Source organism: Anser cygnoides, chromosome 8 (genome assembly GCF_040182565.1).
Source record: "Anser cygnoides isolate HZ-2024a breed goose chromosome 8, Taihu_goose_T2T_genome, whole genome shotgun sequence".
In the NCBI taxonomy this organism is placed as follows: domain Eukaryota; kingdom Metazoa; phylum Chordata; class Aves; order Anseriformes; family Anatidae; genus Anser; species Anser cygnoides.
The window spans coordinates 3,995,586-4,008,372 of record NC_089880.1 but is presented as its reverse complement, the minus strand read 5'-3'; the positions used below and the strand labels follow the sequence as shown (position 1 = coordinate 4,008,372).

At 38.7% G+C, this 12,787-nt stretch overlaps 1 protein-coding gene across 1 annotated transcript in view; it reads left to right on the top strand.

The window, feature by feature from the left end:
- The window catches only part of FRRS1 (ferric chelate reductase 1), a 146,108-nt gene that overhangs the window by 86,488 nt on the left and 46,833 nt on the right, over positions 1–12,787 (top strand). The window contains exons 21-22 of the transcript XR_010833402.1: positions 3,720–8,177; positions 9,413–9,567. The gene's annotated coding sequence lies outside the window, so the exon portion shown is untranslated. The remainder of the gene's footprint in view (positions 1–3,719; positions 8,178–9,412; positions 9,568–12,787) is intronic.

Sequence of the window (12,787 nt, the reverse complement as noted above, 5' to 3'; positions counted from 1 at the left end):
GTTGGGTGAATCCTTTGGCAAAAAGACAAAACAGCACCATTCCTGGGAGCAGCTGAGCGTGTTCTGCTGTGTAGACTTTTGTTTGGCATATGCAGAGACTAGAGGACTCATATGAAGAAGAAGAGAGGAAAGAAAAAAAAAAAAGCATAGACACAAAGCCCAAGTACTGGAAGTGCTGAAAGAGAGAAGACTTGCCAGAGGACCCACAGTGTAGTGCTATTATCCGATGATGAAGCAAAGTTTATTGTGTGTATTCTCCCCCATGTCTGCATTAGTGTTAGTTCTTTCATGACTCCCTGAGAGTTTTATCAGCCATCAGAAAAACAACTTTTAGCCAGATCAATGTTTCTGAATCTTTACACGGTGTTTGGTTGCCAGTTGAAAGGGAAGGAAGTGAAGGTTGTGACCTCTTCGAAGCAAGTGGCTTTGGATCAGTGTAAACTGATTGTAAAAATTCTCTCACCTTTTATCATTGCTCTGTCATGTAAAATGTAATATTTACCTCAGAGTAAGTAAACAACCTGTTTATATTTAAGTTAATCACTGGAAGTGCCACCCACTTACTGTATGAGGAAAGCTGTTTTCCATGACCAGATGTCTGCATTCCCTAAGTTAGGAGGACAGACTCAGGACACTGGTAGCTAGCATGCTAAAGATAACTATCTTGTTAACAAGAAATCTTTGATGGCTGGTTGAGGGGAGCTGGAATAAGAATAGTTGGTCTGAGTACAAAAAGACCCATAAATTAACTTCTTTCATTCTGAGTGCTCCGTTAGGCAAAGGGAGCTGGATGCCTGGCCAGGAGCTGGGTAAATATTCTGTGTGTGAATATTCTGGGAGTAAATCCTCACTGTGAAATATCTTCAGGAAAAGCATTGAAGATTCTTACCAGTGGAAGAACTCAGGTGTGGGGATAAATAAGAATTAGAAAACGTCAGGTTTTATGAAGAGAGCCAGATGATGGCAGCATAGAATGCAACAGAAGACTGAGAAAATTCCTGGGTTAAGTAGCAACAGAACTGCCCTTGAAAACGGAGTCAGAGTTCAACCTTTCCATCTCATCCTCCACTTCAGCAGTGGCTTTTGAAATATAGGGCTATGGCTCTGGGAAGGAGAAAAGAAAACAATGATTGTGTTCTGTGTACATGTGCTGATCTTTCATAAGCTATGCAATAAATCAGCCCAGAAATCTTTTGTGTGGCATCAGTGATAAATAGTTCTGCTTTGTCCTTTCAGATCCAGAAATCTCATCTCTTTTCCTTAGCAGTATAAATTCTTCTAGCTAGTCATACACTTTACAAATTCTACCTTGCTAATTCTTGTCATGAAAACTAATCTGTAACTACTGCAGTCTCTAAGGCAATTCAAAATACACCTCTAGATATAATGAGAAATACAAGCCACATGCACATTATTATTTTAAACAAAAAGCTTAACAACCAATGTCTGAATCAGAGATGATTGACTTGGTCACCTAACAAACATAATGCCTGCTTTGGTCACTTAATAAAGAAGTGCTGTCTCTGTGGCAAAATCCTGTGTCTTACTGGAGGCACTATTTGATGGCATTGGCAAAGGACAGGGTAATCACCATGCAGACGCTGTTTACTCTAGATCTGCTGGTTGTATTGGCTACCAAAGCAGGAGTTCAGTGTTTAACCATTCAGAATTGCTTCTGTAGAGGTAGCCACACAGTCTCAGGGGATGTAAGCCTGTGGCAGAGTACTTTCAGGAACATGAAGTGCGATGAGATAGTGAAACAACACAAGCTTCCCTCTATGCTGGTAGCATTTGGAAATGGGATTATAGCTACGCATGATGGTAATTCTCAGTTTTGGGACAGATTCTGAAAGCCAAGTTACTCCAGTGGTTTTATTTTCATTTTTATTGACACTGATCCTCTCACAAACACATAGAAATAGTTTACTGGTTAAGCAAAAGATAAATAGCTGCAATGTACTTTAACATTGAATGCTCTTATGTCAGTATAGAATACTGAATTAATGCTCATTAAATCTGCAAACTACCCAATTTCCTTGGGGTGTAATTTGAAATTCCAAGAACATGGGTAATTTACACTACTGAACATTTTAAATTCAAGTGTTTTCTGGCATGGCAAACTCTCTCATTGCTTCTGGGACAGGTTTTGGCTCTACAGGTCTCAGTTATTTTGCATTTCACCTTAGTCTGTAGAGCTGACTCTTTTGCCTGCACTTCCTCCCACCTGAAAAGCAGGCAGTCTCCTATATGCATTAGGAATTTTTAGGCCCTGCTTCACTGGATTACTCCAAAAAACTCAAAGACAGTATTTTTTTTTCCTTATATTTGTGTAAGGATCATCCCATGTACTGTGCTTATCATACGTTTCCACACCAACACCTGCCAAAGACAAGATTCTGATTTGTTCAGCTTCCATTAGTTGTGGTAGTGAGAATTGGAGCTAGAAAAAAGGAGATAAAGATAGATATATCCTTGTAAAACCTATTCTGGGCAGCTCAGTGTTATGGCAAAAGAGCAGACTTCAGAAGAACTTTAACTCCGTTCTGTCCTGAGAGACCTAACAGATAACAGATATCTGATGGGCTTCTCTGGCTCATAAAAGTAAATTCAAACCATTCAGTAGCACCCGTGAATGATGTCTGGAATTCCCATTGACAGAGAAGCTAAGCCCTCATCTAGTGTATGTGCAAAAAAAATGGGAAGGGGGAAATACCTTAATGGAAAAAAAGATACCTGCTGCTACTTGCTCTCCAATGCAGACTAAAACCAGACCTTGCCAACAGGGACAAATTGCTTAATATCCATACAGCACTTCGAAGATCTGAAGTAGTTTAAGTATTATTATTATCATTTTTACTAGAGCAGCTAATATTGCTCTTCTAAATATATTGGAGTTTTATCTTTAAAATCTATTAAAAAAGGCTTGAGTGAAACTTTTCTGGAAAAGAATGAATGATGTGGTTCTTCTATCAACACAGTAATAAAGCATTTGCAATTAGACCCTGTACTTTGCATAGGCTTGGAGGAAAGGAATTTCTGAGTCAGCATGTGGTGCCATTAAACATATTTAAATGTAGCTTAATAATAGTCTTCTCACATCCTTTTAGTGCATGTGACTCTTATTTTAAAAATAAAAAAAGAAAATTGTTCCTGGGGTTTGAATGCACTATATTCATGCTATTCTGCATCTCTGATTACAAGTACTACAATCAGAAGGGCGAACAAAACAGGACCGTGAAAATGGGCATCATAATTGTGGAGTGTTACTGCTAGTGTGCATTTTCCAGGAATGCTAATTAGGTGCATGTCAGGGGTAAGCACACAGAACCTCAATATATAGCTGTGCTGCTGCCCTCAGAGATGTGCGTTTCTATTCAGGAAATCTTTGCTATCTTTTCTAACCCATAATTTTCAAGACAGCAAAGTATCAGCATTCGTGCTGTACAGTCTGTGCTGTTATTCCTTCAAAGCGAACAGGAATATCCTGACACTGTATCTTGCCACAGTTCATTTTAAGCATTTGAACAGCTCCAAGAAAACACCTTGCTCCTACTTTGTAGCTAGTTTAATATGCAAAAGTTTTGCAGCTGTCACTTGGCTATGCTGAAAAATGTTGCGCTTTTGGTTACAAAAGGTTCCTTGTGCTGGCTTAAGGACAAGACCTGTTGGCTGATTATTATAGAATCAATAATACTGTCTTCATGTTTTATCCTTTCTAGGAAGCGGAGAATCACTGTGGCTAGGTTATGAGGCTAAACATGAGTACTGTGATTTTGTGTGACCAGGCCTGAATTACTGCAGGTGGAGGAGAGCAGTTCTTAGAAAGAGAAAATCAAAATGTAGGAGATGACAGCTGAACTTCCTGGCTTCTTTGAAAACCCTCATCATAAAATCCCTTTAAGTGAAACTCCATTTCCTGTTTCATTTTAAGTGCGGTGAACAATTCTATAGAAAGTTCTTCTGGGAGCTCTACAAATATACTGCAAAAATTAAACTATGTTGTATGTCTACTATCTCTATTCATTTGATTTGTTGCGCAGCTTGTAGAATTGCTTTCTTACAGCACATAAACATAACATGAATACACCTACAAGAGATAAGGCAGACTCTGGGATGAAACAAAGCATCAGTCTGGAAGTGGTAGAATGGTAACTAAAGAAAGTGACATTTTCCAGTAATAGACTTTACTAAGAAATTTCATGTTGTTTCATTTGAAAATTAAATGCTGACTATTTTCTTTGTTGACTCTGATGCACACTGCACTTTATCATGTGCTCTTTTTCCTACTATTCATTTTTCCCAGGAAGGACAGAAAGAAAATTTTATAGAATTTGAAACAACTGCTTTTTCTTGATAATTCTAACTTGTGTAGTGATATACATGACAGTACCAGAAACTGCCCAGAACCTCTCAAACTACCACCTAATACTAAATATAAAAAAATAGTATAACTTTTCTTGGCCACACTACTTTTTTGGGCATTGTGATTAAGGTGATGCATACACATTCACTGTATATATGTACAGTAAGTCTGCAAAACTAATATTGTTATACACTTAGTCTTATGTTCTGTTTTCAATGTCCTATATATTTGCAGATCATTTTAACAGTATTGCATTTATCAAATGGAAGAAGCTAGCTTTAATAAATTATTGCTTCCCATATAGGATCAAATTGTGCAGATTAAAACTGATTTGTAACTAAAATTTGTCAATCTATATTCCTCTCATAGTTTCAGTTAGCTGTGACTTTATTCTTCACAACTAGTTACGAGTTATTTCAGAGCATTACTGTGTGCTGTTAAGTATTTGCCAAGTTTTACCCCAAAGGTATTTGCATTTCAGTTCTGAGTAAAATTCTTCCTGTACAGTAGGTGATTTGCAAGGTGCTTTGTGATATTTGGTGATAAAAGGTGCCATGTAAATTATCTTTACTACCACATCGCCTGTTCGTGTTCCCAGTTCAAATCTGCTGGGAGAAATCTCTCAGCAAAATAAACAGAAGCACATCTGGTCCACATGCAGCCTATGACAGAAAATTCTTTTGGTTTGATTAGTCCTTCCATGGAAGTTCAAATGAATTAGATGTAAGAGGAAGAAACAAAGCTTCTCAAAAATGAAAACCACTCTACAATGTGTTTGAGATGTGCCAGAAGCTGTTCTCAGTAGGGACAAACATAACAGATTTTAAATTGGCTTGGTCAGAGTGAAAATCACTTGTAAGAGCACTGTTTACAAACCATCTGGATTTTCGGGTCAGTATTTTGCTGCAGAAACACTCCAGACACTGCATATTCAAGCAGAACATAATAGATTTACTAAGGTGTTCATTTCCTCTGTTGCTGACCACCAGTGTGCAGATACAAAAATAAATGATGACTGTTGGTGCAGCTACATTCTGTGCTGCTTTCAGGTGATGGAAACAAATAGTCTTACCAGTGGGATATGCTGATTGTCATGCCTGCGATGCAGGCAGTTTCCTTCTACTGCTTACAGAAAAGCATGCCAAATTTGTGTCAGTGTTTCTTTCCATTGCAGCCTCTTGTAATCTGAAAACATTTTCAAAATAAAAATGACAATACCAGTGAGAATGAACTTTGACAGCAGTATAATGAAATATGTGGGAGGAAGCACTCTGTGCAGAATTTGAAAGAAAATCGAATTCCACCTTCAGTCCTGCAAGATGTGGTATTGGACCAAGGACTTTCAGTGTACAGTCTAATTCATGCATGGTGAGAATAGTCCCTTCTGGTGCATGCAATATTAATACTCCAGGGTTTTCTCCATCTGTTGTCATCTATGCTTAAAGTATAACCTCTTTGAGGCAGCAAGGTAATTTTTTTTTCATGCATTTAGTGTGCCTAGCACAATCAGACACTATTACGGAGATATGTTCACTACTGTAGCACAAGTAACATTTTTTTCCTTGGAGAAGTTACTCTGATGAAGGAATAATATCACTCCTATGTTTATAATCTACTTCCTAAAAATATATGTATTGTTGTAACTGAGTGCAGATATAAAAGTTACCTCAATACTTTAATGAAAGTCTAGATTTTCAGGTAATATAAATTGTGGAAATCTAATGACAAATTAAAGTACAAATTTACCAAACAGCATCAGCAGAAGAGACTTTCTGTACTGTTAGGAAGATAAAAACAATAATCACTCATAGTGAAGGTAGGAAAAGGAAACTGGGCTTCCTGATGGCTCTCAGCTCTGATGGATTAACATGATTTCTAAAGCATAAACCTCTGCCCAAGCAGAAGCCCCTACTTCTCTGTCCCTGAGCACGAGGAAGCTGGACTGCATTTCTAGAGCCATGTTAGGAGGAGCATTCTTATCTGTAATCCTTCTGCAATAAAGAAGGTAACTCACATGAGTGTATTGGTGTGGTCTACAGTGTTTAAGATGAAATGTTTGTAAGTCAGGCCTATTAATGACTGGAATGAACTAGCAAAGAATGTGATGGACTATCCATCCTCCAAGTCTAAACTGAATGGTTGTTGGTTTTGAAGACGTTCTTTGGGCTTCTAAATATAAAATTAGAGGATTTAATGACTCTTTGTGGACCTTATGTGTTAATAATATTAACAGTTTATCATGTGGCAAGAAGTAGGTACATAAAAGGAAGATTCTGTCTCTATATAGCAACCTCTATATAGAAGAAAATTTAATCTGAGACTGCCTTTTTTCTTCCAGGTATTGACTATTCCCAATAATTAACAAAAAACTGTTATTTTTGAGCTTATTAATAGGTCACATATAAGAAATAGATTAGACTCATGTTTGCATATTTATTTATCCTTTATTGTCCTGTTAACAACCCACACTTTGAGCAATGAGCAGTGAGCAGTTTTCTAGCAGGGAGTGCTGGAAAGCCAGATGAATGATGTCTGGCTTGTTTGTTACTCTGTTGAAGTGCATTTTGTTTGGCATCAGAGGGGAAGAATTACATTATCATTGGGAGAAACGAAGATGTGGCTTTGCATCTTTTGGATGATGAACATCTCTTTCAAATATGTTTCATAAAATATTTTGTACTGGAAGAGCTTTGGTAAAAGTGCTTTTTCAAAGAAAGACTGCTTGAAGGAATTAGGAAGACGGCTGGGAAATACAATTTTCCTCCAGGAAAACATTCAAGTAATTTTTTTCTTTAAAGATTTTTATTTTTCATCCCGAGTTAAGATAAAAAGCCACTAGTCTGCAGTCTCTCTGGGAGTAAAAATGATGTTTTAGGAGAACCTGGCTGGAAATTTCAGTTCACCTTTAGCTGCTAAGAGGCAATACAGCCACCCCTTTGGAACTGTTGTATTTTTCAAAGTCCATTCAGTTCTTTCAGGAAAGCACTTTTTAGCTGATCATGTATCTCTTTCCTCATAATTTTGACCAGCTTAAATAGTTTGCCAGACATGGATGTGATTATGTATGTGAGTGGAAGATTGCAATGACTCATTACACTAAGGAGAATTCAATTCCAGCTTACTCAGACTGCAAGGGATCACACATATTTCAGCCAACTGCTAAAAGGAATTCACTTCTGCTAGAAGGAAAAAATATCACGCTTTTGGTCAAAGAAAAAAAGCAAACTGTTGTCTTAGAGCAGTGCAAGTTTCATTTAACTGGATCCCAGAAAATGCCCTTTGTCCTGAATTTTCTCTTTATTGTGTGTCTGTACTGGTGTCTGTGGCAAGGTGCTAGCTACATGGCTGGTGAGTTCTGGATGGTTCCAGAAGCTTCTGGCCACTTCCAGCTAGTTCCAGATGGTTCCAGAAGCTTCTGGCCACTTCCAGCTAGTTCTGGGTGGTTCTGGATGGTTCCAGATGGTTCTGGAACCGCTGTGGAACCATCCCCCTGTGGGGCACAGCAGAGCCTGCTGGTGCCTCTGTGAAAACATGTTTAAGAAAGGAGAAAATGCCAGCCAGGCAGTGAGGGGTGAGGACAAAAGTGTGAGGAGCAGCCCTGTGAGAAGCCAGGTCCGAGAATGGGGGCAGGAGAGGGGCTGCAGGTGTCTGAGCAGTCTCCCTCACGACCTGTGGAGACCCCACGCCACAGCAGGTCCTGCAGAAAGTAATGCAGAGGCTGTCCCGCAGGATCCTTTCCATGCCCCTGAGGTGGGGCAGGCCTGTGCTCTCTCCCACATGCTTCAGAAAGATGGCTCCGACCCTGAGGAGATTTGTGAGTAGGCAGGGTTTGGCCCTCTGCCTCTTCCCAGGCATGTCAAGAAAACTGGTGTTGGGCCGGATGGCCGAACCAAGCAACTTCAAGCAAAATAGTGTTTTATAATCTAAAGTGCCACAGAAAAATAAGAGACTTTTTCTCCTCACAAAGCTCCCTATATATTTACTTGTTTATTTCCAGTGTGTGTTTAGAACATTAAGATCCAATTTATTACTCACCTGAGTGTATCTTATTTGACACAAACAGGGATTGCCGAATCAGGTCCTCATCTGAATTATTTAGTGTAAATGTGTATAAATCAGGGACTAAATCAATTACAGGCAGCAGAGATGAAACAGAATCCTTTTGTCTTTCAGTGAAAACAGTGAGAGCTCTCTCTCACACTCTTTGACACTTTTTTTTTTCTTTTTTTAATTAGAGTTGATAACAACTACTTGTACCCTTGGCAATTTAACTGAACTTAACCAGACTGAGATCTCATCAGGTTTTAATTGTGTGGTTCAAGCATTATTAAAATAAGCCATCAAACAGCCCAGAAAACACAATCCCATGTACCTCAGTGCATGGGGTTCATAAAGACATGTAATCCCTAAGTGACGGAGCACAAATTAGTTTGGGTTGGGTGCATAAACATAGAAAAAGTTGTCCTATGGTAATACACAATCATAAAAAACAAACAAACAAACAAACAAAACAGTTCTCTAAATATTCAGGTTTTATTTTGCATCTGACAGATCATCTTCATCTGCAACCTACCCCTCTTTACCACATTTTTGATCAGTTAGAGACGTTACGTAACTCAGTGTCGTGTAGCCTGGGGCATTTGCACATGGACGTGGGTATGCCTCTGCAGGGTAGACTGGTCTGATTGCAACTTGTAAATTCACAGCGTAGGCAAATTGTTATGTAACTTCAATAAGATGTCTAATCTCCCTTTGCCCACAGCTGTCACACATGGCTAGATTCATGGTGAGTCCAAAACAGTTAGGTTGAAGGCACTAGAAATTATTCTGCTCTGTACCAGCTGAGAGTCCAGGCCACAATGTATAAGGAAATCATAAAGCTTCTGCTTTGGTTTCTGATTTTTTCTGATATTTCAGTGTTTAGTGTTTACATATGTGTGTACAGTTAATCCCGATTCTATGTTTGGATAAAAATAGGATTCATCTTTCCTATCAGCTTGCACATATATATAATGTTGAAAAGTTACTCTTGCTTTATTTTCTTGCAAGTTGGAAACCAAGGAAAAGTGTAAGAATCCATTTGTTATTTGGATGGTTGATGAAGACATATGAACCTGAAAGAAAGTGAAGGGGACAGGGCTCTGGTGGCCACTGAGGCTTTTCGGGTTTATCAAGAGGCTTGGTGATTCCTGGAGCATGGTGAGGTGAGTGTTTTCCAATGTCACTTGCTAGTATTCACATTATCACTGTGACAGTGAGCCTTTGAGCAAGAGACTGCAGGATGCTGACTGCTAACATGTTAGCCAGCTTGCTAAAGAAGGGTTCATACCAAAGAAGTGTTACAGCAGCACTCAGGGAAATTGTACTGCAAATGTCCTAGAGAAGCTGTGAAAAGTGTGGGTTTGGGGCTTGGCCCAGGCTGTCTGTGGTCCCCTTCCAGCTGTCTGTCAGGGTAGTGATAGATGGGAATGCCTTAGGTGGTCTGCATGGCACTGTCCCCCAGGTACTGTGTGCATCCCACTCTTTCTCAGGCTCTGTCCCTGCCAACTATATATGTTATTTATTTATTTATTTATGTCATTTGGCTACCCCATCACACTTAGGAATATTGGGGGGATAAGTTTCTTTCAGTGATCCACCTGTGGGGAAGTAGGCATTTTTGCCTCAAGGCTCTGGTGTGATCACAGACAGCAGTGCTAGTGTTTTCACTGTCAAACCATCAGTGAAGCAAGTAGGACAGGGTGATTTTTCCCATCTCCAGTGCAGCTCTAGCGTAGACGAGCAGAATGTACTGCCCACAGCCATTAGAATCTGCAGCACCCAATGTATGCAGCAAGAGAAAAGTAGAAATGCCAGTGTGTGAACTGGTTATCTGAGGGAATTCATGAGTATACAGAAGTTTTGCATACAGGTATGCAAAAAAAAAAAAAAAAGTCTAAACAAGGCTGAATGTTCTGTAGAGGGGAAAATCAGCATATACCTATACTGGTAATATCTACTTTTGTAGTTCTTAGAGAAAGTCATTCAGTTGGAGCAGAATTGCAGCAGTTAAATGGCTGAGAATTATTAACATTTTTAAGGCTTTTGATTCTGCTTTTGTCCTTCCTACCTGTTAGGTCTACATTATCTTCTCAGCTACCAGTCTTTAACCCACTGTGCTGTTATCTTAGTTGATTTTTCTAGATATATAAAAGAAATTAATTTCTGCAATCTGTAAATAAGCAAATTTTCCTTCCTGCTACAGATGATGCTATGTCCTGAGCTCTCACTAAAATACCAGTGAATAATGAACATTGTATGTTTATATTTAATATCCACTCTCATTTAACTGTGACTATTAAATATCTGCCTGGAATAGAAAGGATATTTATTGCAAAATAGTGAAAATTCTGCAGGTGTTTTGCAGTTTTTAGCTATATCAACACCTAGCCTTTTATTAAATAACAGCAATATTATATTTCCCTTATTTCATTACATTCTTCCTACATCGCTATGTGCGTTATTTTTCACAAATGCCTAAATAAGAAATGCAGTGTATTTTGGGGCAGCATTGTGGAGATATGCCTTTGTGAAACAGACTCTTGGCCTATGCTTCCACCAGGGGGCAGGACGAGACAAAAATTAAGGACTCAGGGAGGGGGTGGTGATGGTGGGCACGTGGGGGGGAACGGCAAAAACAGCCCTGCTTTTAGTATTTGGTCCCTAAAATTTCTGCAAAACCACAATCTCTGCAGCAGTATGACTATCTGAGGAAAGCAAGTTCTCTCTTTTTGTTCTATAAGCAATTCTTGGCTTCTGCTTCAGTGAATATGTATTACTGCTTCTGAAACACTCTTTGTCCTCACAAACATAAGCCCTATGGTCTAGGTACAGAAGCATTTTAATATTATATAAAGCTATATAATAAATCTGTATGTCTCCCATATTGTAAAACAACAACAACAACAAAACAATCAAACAAAAACAAAAATAAACAACAACAAAAAAGTGTGGTGTTTTAAATCTCCTCTGCAGCATTTTAGCTATTATTTTTCTTGAGCACAGTTTGAAGATAATTCTGGGCACTACAATTCAAGACAGCAGCAGTGTATTGTCCTTTGTAAAAACACAGTAGCAGGAGCCTAAGGCTTATGCCATGCCCAATTACAGGAGGACTCTGATGTCTTAAGTGTTTCTTGTGTCTAGAAATAATGCAGCAGACAGCCTACTTTCTAAGATACTGTAGAGACCCACTTGTGCAATGATGGAAATGGACCGCTGACTGACGACTGCTCAGCCCAACCATAAGCAAAATAGCTGTGAAGAGCAAAAATTACGTTTGTTCATGTAAAAGTGGATGTGCTTGTAAGGAATGCTGTTCATAATTAATTATAGCTTAATCCCAGATGATCCAAATACTCATCTCTGAGCAAGAAGATCGTGCAAGACTTTCTAGTAATTACAGTACAGAATTTAGTATCTGTAAGAGGAGATGAATCATCTGAGAACAGAAATATATCAGCTAGTTCCCAGGCTGCTCCAAACCTATAGCTGAGATGAGAAGCCGGTAGCTGTTACCTGTGGGTGTCTGTATATTATTGCGCACAGCCATGATTTTACGTGTATGCTATCAAAGAGGTACTAATGACCAGGCACCAGTAATCACCAGACACCAGTAACCATGGTGAGAGTGAGCGAGTTTTCATTCATCATAGCTTTGCATAGAACCACAAACTGTTCTACCTCTTCGCTTTGGTAGTGAACAGGTAACTTTAAATTGACAGTGTGCTTAGCTTTGCCAAAGGATTTCCCAAGCTTAAGGGATGTGTTTCTGCCTTCACCAGCAAAGCAAGGCAGAGGAAGAGGGTCTTTTAAGACCTGTAATGAAAGACTCCACAAACTTGACTGTCTCTGGAGCTAACAGAATTGTGAAACGATCTTTAGTTATTTTCTATATATTTAGATGGAATCCAAGATACTCTTAAAGGTTAACAATTGGATTATGGTAACTTCCCCTTAAATTGATGCAAATATAGTTATATTGAAATATTATATTGAAATACATATATGCATTACATAGAGGCATATATGAATATAGTAACATATAATTACATGTAGTTTGAGGAACATATATTCATTTATATTGGGTATAAGGAAGAAACTTTTAAAGACGAGGGTGGTGAGATACTGGAACATGTTTTCTAGAGAAGTTATGCATTGCCCATCACAGGAAGTGTTCAGAGTTAGATTGGATGGGGCTTTAAGCAACCTGATCTAATGAAAGATGTTCTTGCCCATGGCAGGGCTTTGGATGAGTTGATCTTTAAGAGTGCCTTCCAACCCAAGCCATTCTATGATAATTTATATGTGTATAAATTATCTATAATTATATTTATATAAAATTTTATTTCTAACATCAAGTGCTATAAGCAATTTTTGTACTAT